At 43.7% G+C, this 9,418-nt stretch overlaps 1 long non-coding RNA gene across 1 annotated transcript in view; it reads right to left on the bottom strand.

The window, feature by feature from the left end:
- Positions 1 to 1,313: 1,313 nt before the first annotated feature.
- Positions 1,314 to 9,418, bottom strand: part of LOC147361400 (uncharacterized) — a 30,660-nt gene continuing 22,555 nt past the window's right edge. The window contains exons 3-4 of the long non-coding RNA XR_015137855.1: positions 3,925 to 3,977; positions 1,314 to 3,383 (exon numbers count right to left, since the gene is read on the bottom strand). This is a non-coding gene — a long non-coding RNA (uncharacterized LOC147361400). The remainder of the gene's footprint in view (positions 3,384 to 3,924; positions 3,978 to 9,418) is intronic.

The following is a 9,418-nucleotide window of genomic DNA, read 5'->3' as shown; positions in this document are numbered from 1 at the left end:
GGGTCGGTGATGCCATCCAACCATCTCATCCTCTGTCATCCCCTTCTCCTCCTTCCTTCAGTCTTTCCCAGCATCAGGGTGTAGGACTCTGATAGATCACACAAGGAATACATTCATGATGTGGTCCCTCCAGGCAGTTTATAAACAAAGTGACACACGTCTGTTTTTCCTTTCCTTTTATAATTGAACTGTCATGCAGCTGTGCACTGTTTGGAAAAATATGTTGGGCAGGTAGGAATCTGTCAAAAACTCCCTGTGGGTCTTAAGATCATGTGGCTCCATTTTCTTCACAGTGAAAAATGCCAAGGCTGAATCTGATGATCTCCAAAGCCTCTTCCTGCTCTCATTATTTATGATTCTAAGAGTTAGTCATTTAATCATCTGGAGGGATCTGTACTGGTTTAAACCAATGGATGCTCCTTTGGGGAGGTAGTCCTATTAATGTGGAACCCTGTTGAATTCACCAGGTTCTGCTGAGTTCATCCTTCTCTGTGCTCCCAAGAGCATATCACTTGACCCCTAAGAATAGGGCAATGGCACCACATCTTCATCAATTTACACCCACTTGTCTTTACGGCTGGACTCTGGATGTCTGGGTCTGGACCCTTTGGGTGGAAGGGAGGCAGCCAGGAAGATTGTGCCAAGTTGCTGAGACTGCAGGGCTTGGCTGGCCTGGGCAAGGCTTTCCCCAAGGTACATGAAATCAGCCTAACGCCAAACAGGAAGTAGGAAATGAACGTAAGAAGTGAAGCCAGAGATGAAAGCTGGAGTACTGTCAAGGAAGTGAGGTGGAACCATAGTCAAGAAAATGAGATGTGACCAGAAATCGGTAGGCTTAGGAAACAGAATTTGAAAGGATGTCAAGTGAATGGTTCTGGTTGAAGGCTGTCATCACTCATAGGAAGTGGAAAGTGTTAATCACTCAGTCGTGACCTACTCTGTGACCCCATGGATTGTAGCCCACCAGACTCCTCTGTCCATGGAATTCTCCAGGCAAGAATACTGGAGTGGATAGACATTCCCTTCTCCAGGGGATCTTCCCAACCCAGGAATCAAACGCAGGGTCTCCTGCATTGCAGGCAGATTCTTTACTGTCTGAACCACTAGGGAAGCCTATCACTCATAGGGGTGGGACTAATTTTTGAATTGCTAGATTAGAGGAGCTACTCAGGACTGGTCAGAGAGCTTTGTGAGCACAGACACTCTACATTACTCACCTTTTTGCTGAGTATCTCTAACAAGTGTCTGATACAATGAAAGAGATGAATTAAAGTAAGAAAGAACAAATGAATGAATGAATAAAACAAGTCTAATTGTAATTTATCCATTCTCTTTATTTTCTTTGCCACTCTACAAGTTCATATTCTCATTATTTCTCAAGCAAACCAAAAGGACTCCCCAGTTCGCCAGTCTTTCCCAATTTCAATTCATATTTTAGACCGCAGCAGTTTTAGTCCTCTTGTTTGTAGGTTAGTTATTTGCTTATTCTGTTCTATTAAGGAAAGTAAGTCCCTCGAGATGGTTAGAAATGGTGTCCTACCAAGTTTTCCATGTCCAAAATAGCTAGCTGTCAAGAAATACTTGTTGAAGTGAATCATTATAGTCATATGTCAAGTCACTATGAGGATTCAATGTCCTGAACATTTAAGACAAATACTTACTTTATTTTTTAGCTGTGCTGGGTCTTCGCTGATAGGCATGGGCTTCCCTGATTGTGGCGAGAGGGGGCTGCTCTCCAGCTGCAGTGTGCAGGCTTCTCACCGCAGGGGCTTCTCTTGTGGAGCACAGACTTTGGGCACAGGCTTCGGCAGCTGTGGTGCTCAGGCTCAGTAGTTGTGACACACGGGCTTAGTTGCCCCACGGCATGCGGAATCCTCCCAGACCAGGGATCAAATCCATGGCTCCTGCACTGGCAGGCAGAATCCCAACCACTGGACCACCAGGGGACTCCCCGAACACTTAAAGCAATCTCTTCCTTTCCATATTATTCTTTAATAATCAGACACTCAAGACTTACAGTCGACTAAAATGTCCTCATAAAGTCTATCTGATAGAAACTTTTGTGTTAATTATTACATCAGATTTATGACGTTAAGGTTAAATTCATACCTTTTAAGAGAACTTTTTATGAAGCAGTATTTTCATTTTTTTTTAGTAGCAGACTCTATGAGAGCTATTGAACCTCTTCCCCACAAATGCACATATGCATGCACGCACAATATGATTTCAAGAGATTTAGGAATTCCCTGAAGCCCCTAGGAGATCCCTAATATTGATGGAAGTCAAGCCTGGAATTTCTACTGGAGAAGAATAGAGGTTTTCTGCAGCTAAGAGAGAGGCTTCCCTGGTAGCTCAGATGGCAAAGAATCTGCCTGCAATGTGGGAGACCTGGGTTCAACCCCTGGGTCAAGAAGATCCCCTGGAGAAGGGAATGGAAACCCACTCCAGTATTCTTGCCTGGAGAATCCCATGAACAGAGGTGGAGGAACCTGGTGGATTACAGTCCATGGGGTTGCAAAGAGTCAGACACAAGATTCCACCCTATTCCTCCCTCTCACTTCTGCCCGCAGCCCTGTTACCTAGCCTTTAGGAACACGGATGAGCAGTCCATTAATACCCATTTTGAGATTGAAAACAGAAAACACACGGGAGGCAGGGCACCATGTATTCTGTGCTCTTGTCAACAAGGTCTTTATCCTGCGATTATGGAAGATGAGCGTGGATTGGCTGGATGGCCACTCTTGAAGCCAGGAGAAATAGACAAATGCTTTTGAAATTGCCAGCTGATGAAAGAGAAGACACAGGGTTACTTCCATTCAACGCCGTTGGCCCCTGGGAGTTCCTAGCTGTCCTTGGAGTATCTGTTGATAGCAAGGGCTGCTTTTGAGCCTGAGGAACCCTTTCTTCCTTTGAAGATTCCTTTCCCCATTCTTTTAGCTTCAAACTCGTGTGTGGATCCGACACCTGGGGAAGTTTGCTAGGAGAAGGGTGATTAGGGTCCTCAAAAATTAAAAAAAAAAAAAGAAAATAATCTGTCAAAGGTTGATTCTAGTTTAATTTCCTGGCAGCTTTATCCCAGAAATAAGGGCTTCCAAATTTCTGTTTCGAGAGATTTCAATATCCTCTGCAATTTTGAAATAAGAGATTTCTCTGATGTAGGTTGTCATGGCATGATGGAAGACGACAGAAAAATCTGTTGAGATCTCAGAACTCACACTTTCATGCTTTTTTCTTTTCACTCTTTTCATGGGTAATCTGCCATTTTAAAGTGATGGTTTCCCCAAGATCCAGCCAGTATTTGAAACAAGATCCTCGGTCCCTTTATAGAGTGGACATAACCTTTCCTGGGCTCCACCTGTTCAGCTCATGACTGATTTCTCAACCTGTTGAGAGACATCGAGTTGGATGAGCAGCATGTTATTGCATACAAAGCACAACCATTAATGATCAATTATATAATAAAATCATGGTTTAACAGACATCATCAGTTTTGACTTACGCCACCAGAATAGGTATAACTAGGGGGCAGGAAGAGAAAGCATTTCATCTGATAAACCTGGGAGGAAACCGAGCATTCTGATGCAGAATTCACACTATCATTTCAAAAGAAGAGGGAAACAATTTGCAATAAGAATCACAGGCATCAAGAGATGTACATAAGCTGAGGATTCTGCATTTGGGAGGCATATGGATTTAAAATTAATCCAAGCATCATCTAATAATAGCATGCAGAGAATATCTGTGCACACAAAGCAGAGATGTTCCAGTAGCCTCTTCATATATATTCTGCTCAATAATTAGTGCTCTTAATTATAATGTCGTTAACAAATAATTATACCATTCTTAAGCAAAGAAATTTAATTCTGTACCAAAAAAATTTAAAGAAAAGGAGAGATGGTTTACTTTAAGATATGGCTTAGTTACCTGTGGATGGAAAAAACTTCAGAGGTCCCACTCCTGAAATTCAAAGTCTCCACCTACAAAACAGCAGTAAGCAAAACAAACAAACAGAAACAAAGCACCACTAAATTAATGCCACCACCCTAACTGTTCTCCTAAGCAATGACAGGCAAGACATTGTATGCATAGGACTAGACATGAACTATCTGGGTTTGGGGCGGAAAGTTGTTGTTATTTAACCATGTGGGTTAGACAGGCACTTGTCATGTCTGGACCCAAGTTCCCCACTTGGAAAAGGAGAGGTTTATGATTATAAGACTTAATGCTTATTGGACACAGTGTCAGCCACTGCGCCTGACATTTTAATGTATCGTCTTTACTTCTTCAAGCAACTTTCCAAAATAAATGTTACTGTATCCATATTACTGAGGAGACAGTTGAAGCTCAGAAAGGTAAATTAACTTTCCAGAAGTGACATTAGTAACAAGTGATGGATCTGAATCTGGAACCCTACTCCAAGAGGCTCCAAGATAGGGTTCTTGTACCTAAGGTGCTTGTACTCATTTATTTAAGTCCGGCCATAGAAAGCATCACAGATGGACTGGCTTACATGACAGGAATTGATTTGTCTCACTGTTCTGGAAGCCAGAAGTCTGTGCTGGATCAATGTGCTGGCAAGGTTGGTTTCTTCTGAAACTATGAGAGAGATGGTTCCATGCCTCTCTCCTAGCTTCTGGTGGTTTCTGTTCATCTTTGACATTCCTTGGCTTATGGCAGGATAGCTATAATCTTTTTTAAAATGCTTTTCTCTTGTCTGTGCGGGGTCTTCGTTGCTGTACAAGCTTTTCTCTAGCTGTGGTGAGCAGGGGCTACTTCCTAGTGGCGGTGCGTGGGCTTCTTATTGTGATGGCTTCTCTTGTTGTGGGGCACAAGCTCTAGGGCATGCGGGCTCCAGCAGTAGTGGCTTCCAGGCTCTAGGGCACAGGTTCAGTAGCTGTGGCTCATGGGCTTTGTTGCTCCATGCCATGTGGGATCTTTCCAGACCAGGGATTGAACGCATGTCTCCTACACTGGCAGGAGGATTCTTTACCACTGAGCCACCAGGGAAGCCCAGGATAACTAGGGTCTTCATGTGGCATCCTTCCTGCATGTGTGTCTGGGTCTAAATTCTCCACCCCCCCCCACACACACACATTTTTTAATAAAGATACTAGTTGTATTGGATTTGGGGTCCACTCTAACTCTAGGATTGTTACTGAAAGTGGGGTCCCACTGTTCACCTCTTAGAAGCCAATAAAAATGTAAGGTTGGTGGAAAGGAAAATTTGCTTTATTTTGGGTGTCAGCAGCCAGGGAGGAGGGTGGACTCCTGTCCAAAGGCTGACTGCCCCCACTGGCAGCCAGTGGGTAAGAGCCTTTATAGATGGAGGAAGAGGGTTACACGTAGAAACAGCACTGTCAGCTCTGACCATCATCTTGAAATTAGTCATTGGTGGTTTGATCAACGTCATCTTGGCTGTTTTAAGTACAGTTAGTCTTTAGTCCCAGGGTCGGTATGTTCCCATTTCTTTGAGGTCAGTTCTTAGAATTGTGGCAGCTTATGTCATAACTATGGTCTGGTCATCATGTAACTTCTTCCACCTGGTGGGGGTTTCAGTATCTACAGTACAGCTCAAAGGATGTGGCTTAGAATCTTACCTAGAGCTCTTGAAGAGGAACTAAAGGTCCTTGACTTTGCCTGATGACTGAACTATCATTTAGTCTTATGGGGCTGTTTTCCTTTGTTTCTGCAGTTTCTTACTTCTCTCATTAAACTTATTCTTTGGCTAAAGTTTTTCTACAGACAAAAGGCAGGCTGAGGACATGGGGAGCAAGGACCATAGGGGCTGGCTCTGTTTCAGTACGACTTCAATTTCATTAACTTCATCTGCAACAACCTTATTTCCAAGTTAGGTCATATTTAGGGGGACTGGGGACTAGGACTTCAGCATATGAACTTGGTTGGGGGATGCAGTTCAATCCATCACAGTTGGGTGTTTAAATTTAATGTATTTATTTTTAATTGGAGGATCATTGCTTTACAATAGTCTGTTGGTTTCTTGCCATACATCAATGTAAGTCAGGCCTAGGTACACACATGTCCCCTCCTTCCGGTTGGGTTTTTAAACTTGTTAAAGCTCTAAGAAAGAAGTATACAAAGAAGTAATTAATAATCGGTCATGAGTAATAGTTTCAGATGAGACTAGATTTCAGAGTGCATGAGTGTTTTCTCTGGTGGATAATGAATGCTAGCCCTTTAGAAGCCTAAGGAAATCCCCTTTGGTATGGATGACCAGGGAATGTTTTATACCATGATGGGATTTTAACTGGCTGTGAAAAAATGAGGTATCCCTGGGGTCAGTGGAGACAAGAAGGAGGAGAGGGTGTGTCTTTGTGTAGGGATCTTGTCCCTGTTGTCAAGGAGCTTACAATCTAGCTCCGGAAACAATCAAACTTGTGAGAAGTTAACTATCAAGGCAGAAGTTTAAAACATGACCTTCACCAACACATGTGTGAGTAGTCATGCAATACAGCAAGCTGCAATGGCCACATGAGTGACAAAGTGAGCTCCGGCACTTTGGGGAATGTTCGTGGGTGATGGTGATGTGAATTGTTGTTGTTGATTTTTTTTTTTTAAAGAACCAGCTTTGGATAGAAGAAGAGCAGGGAGAGGGGTTCCCAGGGAGAGAAGGGGCTGTACACCAAGGTCATAAAGCCTGAGACCTAACTAAGAGCCATGAGATTGTGCCAGTTGGGTGGAAAAATCACATTCTTATACAGGAATGTTCCAGGGTAAGAGTGGAAAAGGCAGGAGAAGCCCCGGCAGAATTGAAGCTGCTTCTTTGAATTTGCAATTCAATGTGTAAATTCACCGTATTGGTCTCCCTTTATTAATTTTTTAAAATATTTATTTATTTGGCTGCATCATCAGGTCTTAGTTGCAGCACACGGGATCTTTCACTGCATGCGAAGGCTCAGTAGTCATGGCTGTCAGGCTTAGTCATTCCTTGGCATGTGGGATCCTAGTTCCCCAACCAGGGATTGAACCCAAGTCCCCTGCCTTGGAAAGCAGACTCTTAACCACTGGACCACCTGGAAGTCCCTAGCCTACCTTTATCTTTTCAGAATCCTGTACCAAAGCCCTTGCCTAGGAAGACATTTACCAAAGTATATGGTCAAAATCTGTGATTTGTCAGTCTTGCAGGTGTTCCTCAAATTAGGAAAAAAGTTATAGGTTTAATAAATTAGGAGGTAATGAATAATTAACAGTAATACTTCAGTCAGGTCCTCAGGTACTGGTGGGAAACAGACGACACACTCAAAATTAAGGCAGGTTTAGTAAATGACTGAGCAGTGCTTGAGGAAGCCATAAAGGAGAGGTGAGTAGTCCAGGGCTGGTACCGGTAGGAAGTCATTAACTATCCCTAGGCTTGGGGACTTCCCTGGTGGTCCAGTGGTTAAGAATCTGCCTTCCAATACAGGGGACACAGGTTTGATCCCTGGCCCGGGAACTAAGATCCCACGTGCCTCAGGGCAACTAAGCCTGTGCACCATCACTGCTGAGACTGAGTTCTCTAAAGCCCACACCACAACTAGAGAGAAGCCTGTGCAACAAAGAGCCTGGACGCCGCAATGAAGATCTCAGGTGCAGCAACTGAGACCCGAAGTAGCCAAATAAGTATTTTAAAAATAAATAAATAAAAACTACCTGTAGGCTTGAAGAGAGGGAGAGAGGAAGGTTACTGTACTAGGAGAGGGACACTGGACAGGACCTGGATCCTTGAATTGAGGAATACAGCAGCCCCCGGTCACTGGGCAGAGAGCAGGGGATAAAGGCTCCCACCTCACTCTCCTGCCTCCCCAGCTTCCTGTTCAACCCCAGCTAAGGCCAAACGCAAGGGAGTTCACCAATAGAGAAAGTCGAGTCTTCCTCCCAGGGCACACAGCAGGGTGGAGATAATACATGAGGCAGGGAGGGCCAATTGGGGGCAAATGGGAGCTTTCCTGTACAGTTACTTTGCAAGAGGACTTCTTTGAATACTTTATATGTTAATGTGTTAGTGACCCTACAAAGGAGGCTTTGGAAGGCAATATTCCTAAACTAGCTTTATCAAAAAATTCCATTTTCGAAGGCTTCCTAGGACCAGTGATCAAAGGAAACCAAATTGGGAGGCTTTGATCGGTGGGATGAAATCCAAACCTCTTCTATCAGTCAACCTTCTTTCAAATGAAAAGTGTCAGGAACCAATCTCAAGCTAAACGAAAGGAGAAAATTTGGCTTTCACAAAATTTGTGAGTCAGAAAGAGGCTTTTGATTCAGGCAAGGATGGACGCAGGAGTTCTCAGGATGGTGAGACCTCTGTCTGTCCCTTCAACATTTCACTCTGTCCATCACAGCTAAGCTTTATTCTGCATGCTGGCTCTCACCATGAGGTGGGCAGTACCCCTACTGACTGCCCCCTACTACATCCTCCCAGCTCAGCAATTCCAGTGAAGTAGGGACTTCTCTCCCCAAGTTCACATCCCAACCCCTTGATGATTCTAAGTGCTTCTGCCTGAGGTAGAGCGTCCATCCCTAAACAATATCGAATTATTCACTGAGGTCCTTTGATTGACACTGCTCAGCCCTTGGGAGTTGGGGAGGATACTGACCCTATTTTTAACAGACTCACAAGGACATATTTCCTGAGAGCTTAGGGAAGAAATAAGATAGAAGGTCATAAAAAGCATTAAAATTTACTACCATCTAAAACTATAGCTACCATGATCACCATATTTCTCTACTGGGTATTCATGGCTTCCCCCGAATTTGGCCTAAAACAGTAAGTTCCAATATCCACTGTTCTGCCATATAACCTCCCTGATTCAGTCAGACTGATTTACTTACTGTTTTTTTTTTTTTTTTTTAAGAAGAAGTGAAGTCGCTCAGTTGTGTCTGACTCTTTGTGACCCCACAGACTGTAACCTACCAGGCTCCTCCATCCATGGGATTTTCCAGGCAAGGATACTGGAATGGGTTGCCATTTCCTTCTCCAGGGGATCTCCCCAACCCAGGGATCGAACCTGGGTCTCCCGCACTGCAGGGAGACTCTTTACCATCTGAGCCACCGAGGAAGAACACACCATAAATTCCCATTGTTCCTCAGCCCTTTCGACTTGAATCCTGCTTCATGGGAATCAAGTCTCAAGGCTGCAATGAAATGTGTCCACAGTGTCCCAATCTCCTTATTCCAAGCTGTAGATTTGGTTTTCCATCCTCTTAACTCCTACTGCATTAGAATGTCTGCACCATCCATTTGATCTTTATGACCTGTTGCCCTTTCTTGTGTGTGTATGTGTATATCCCTGATCCCTGTAGACATAACTAAGTTGTAAACAACTTGAGTTCCATGACATCATTGCCATATCTTCATATACTTTGTATCTACCTTGCCTAGCACACTATAGATGTTAATCAAATGTATTTTGCTCACTATTTC

This window comes from Bos grunniens, chromosome 12 (genome assembly GCF_055505025.1).
Source record: "Bos grunniens cultivar Pamir isolate PY7600 chromosome 12, Bosgru_T2T1.0, whole genome shotgun sequence".
NCBI lineage: Eukaryota > Metazoa > Chordata > Mammalia > Artiodactyla > Bovidae > Bos > Bos grunniens.
Note: the sequence above shows the minus strand (reverse complement) of the source record. Positions and strands in the feature narration are given on the sequence as shown.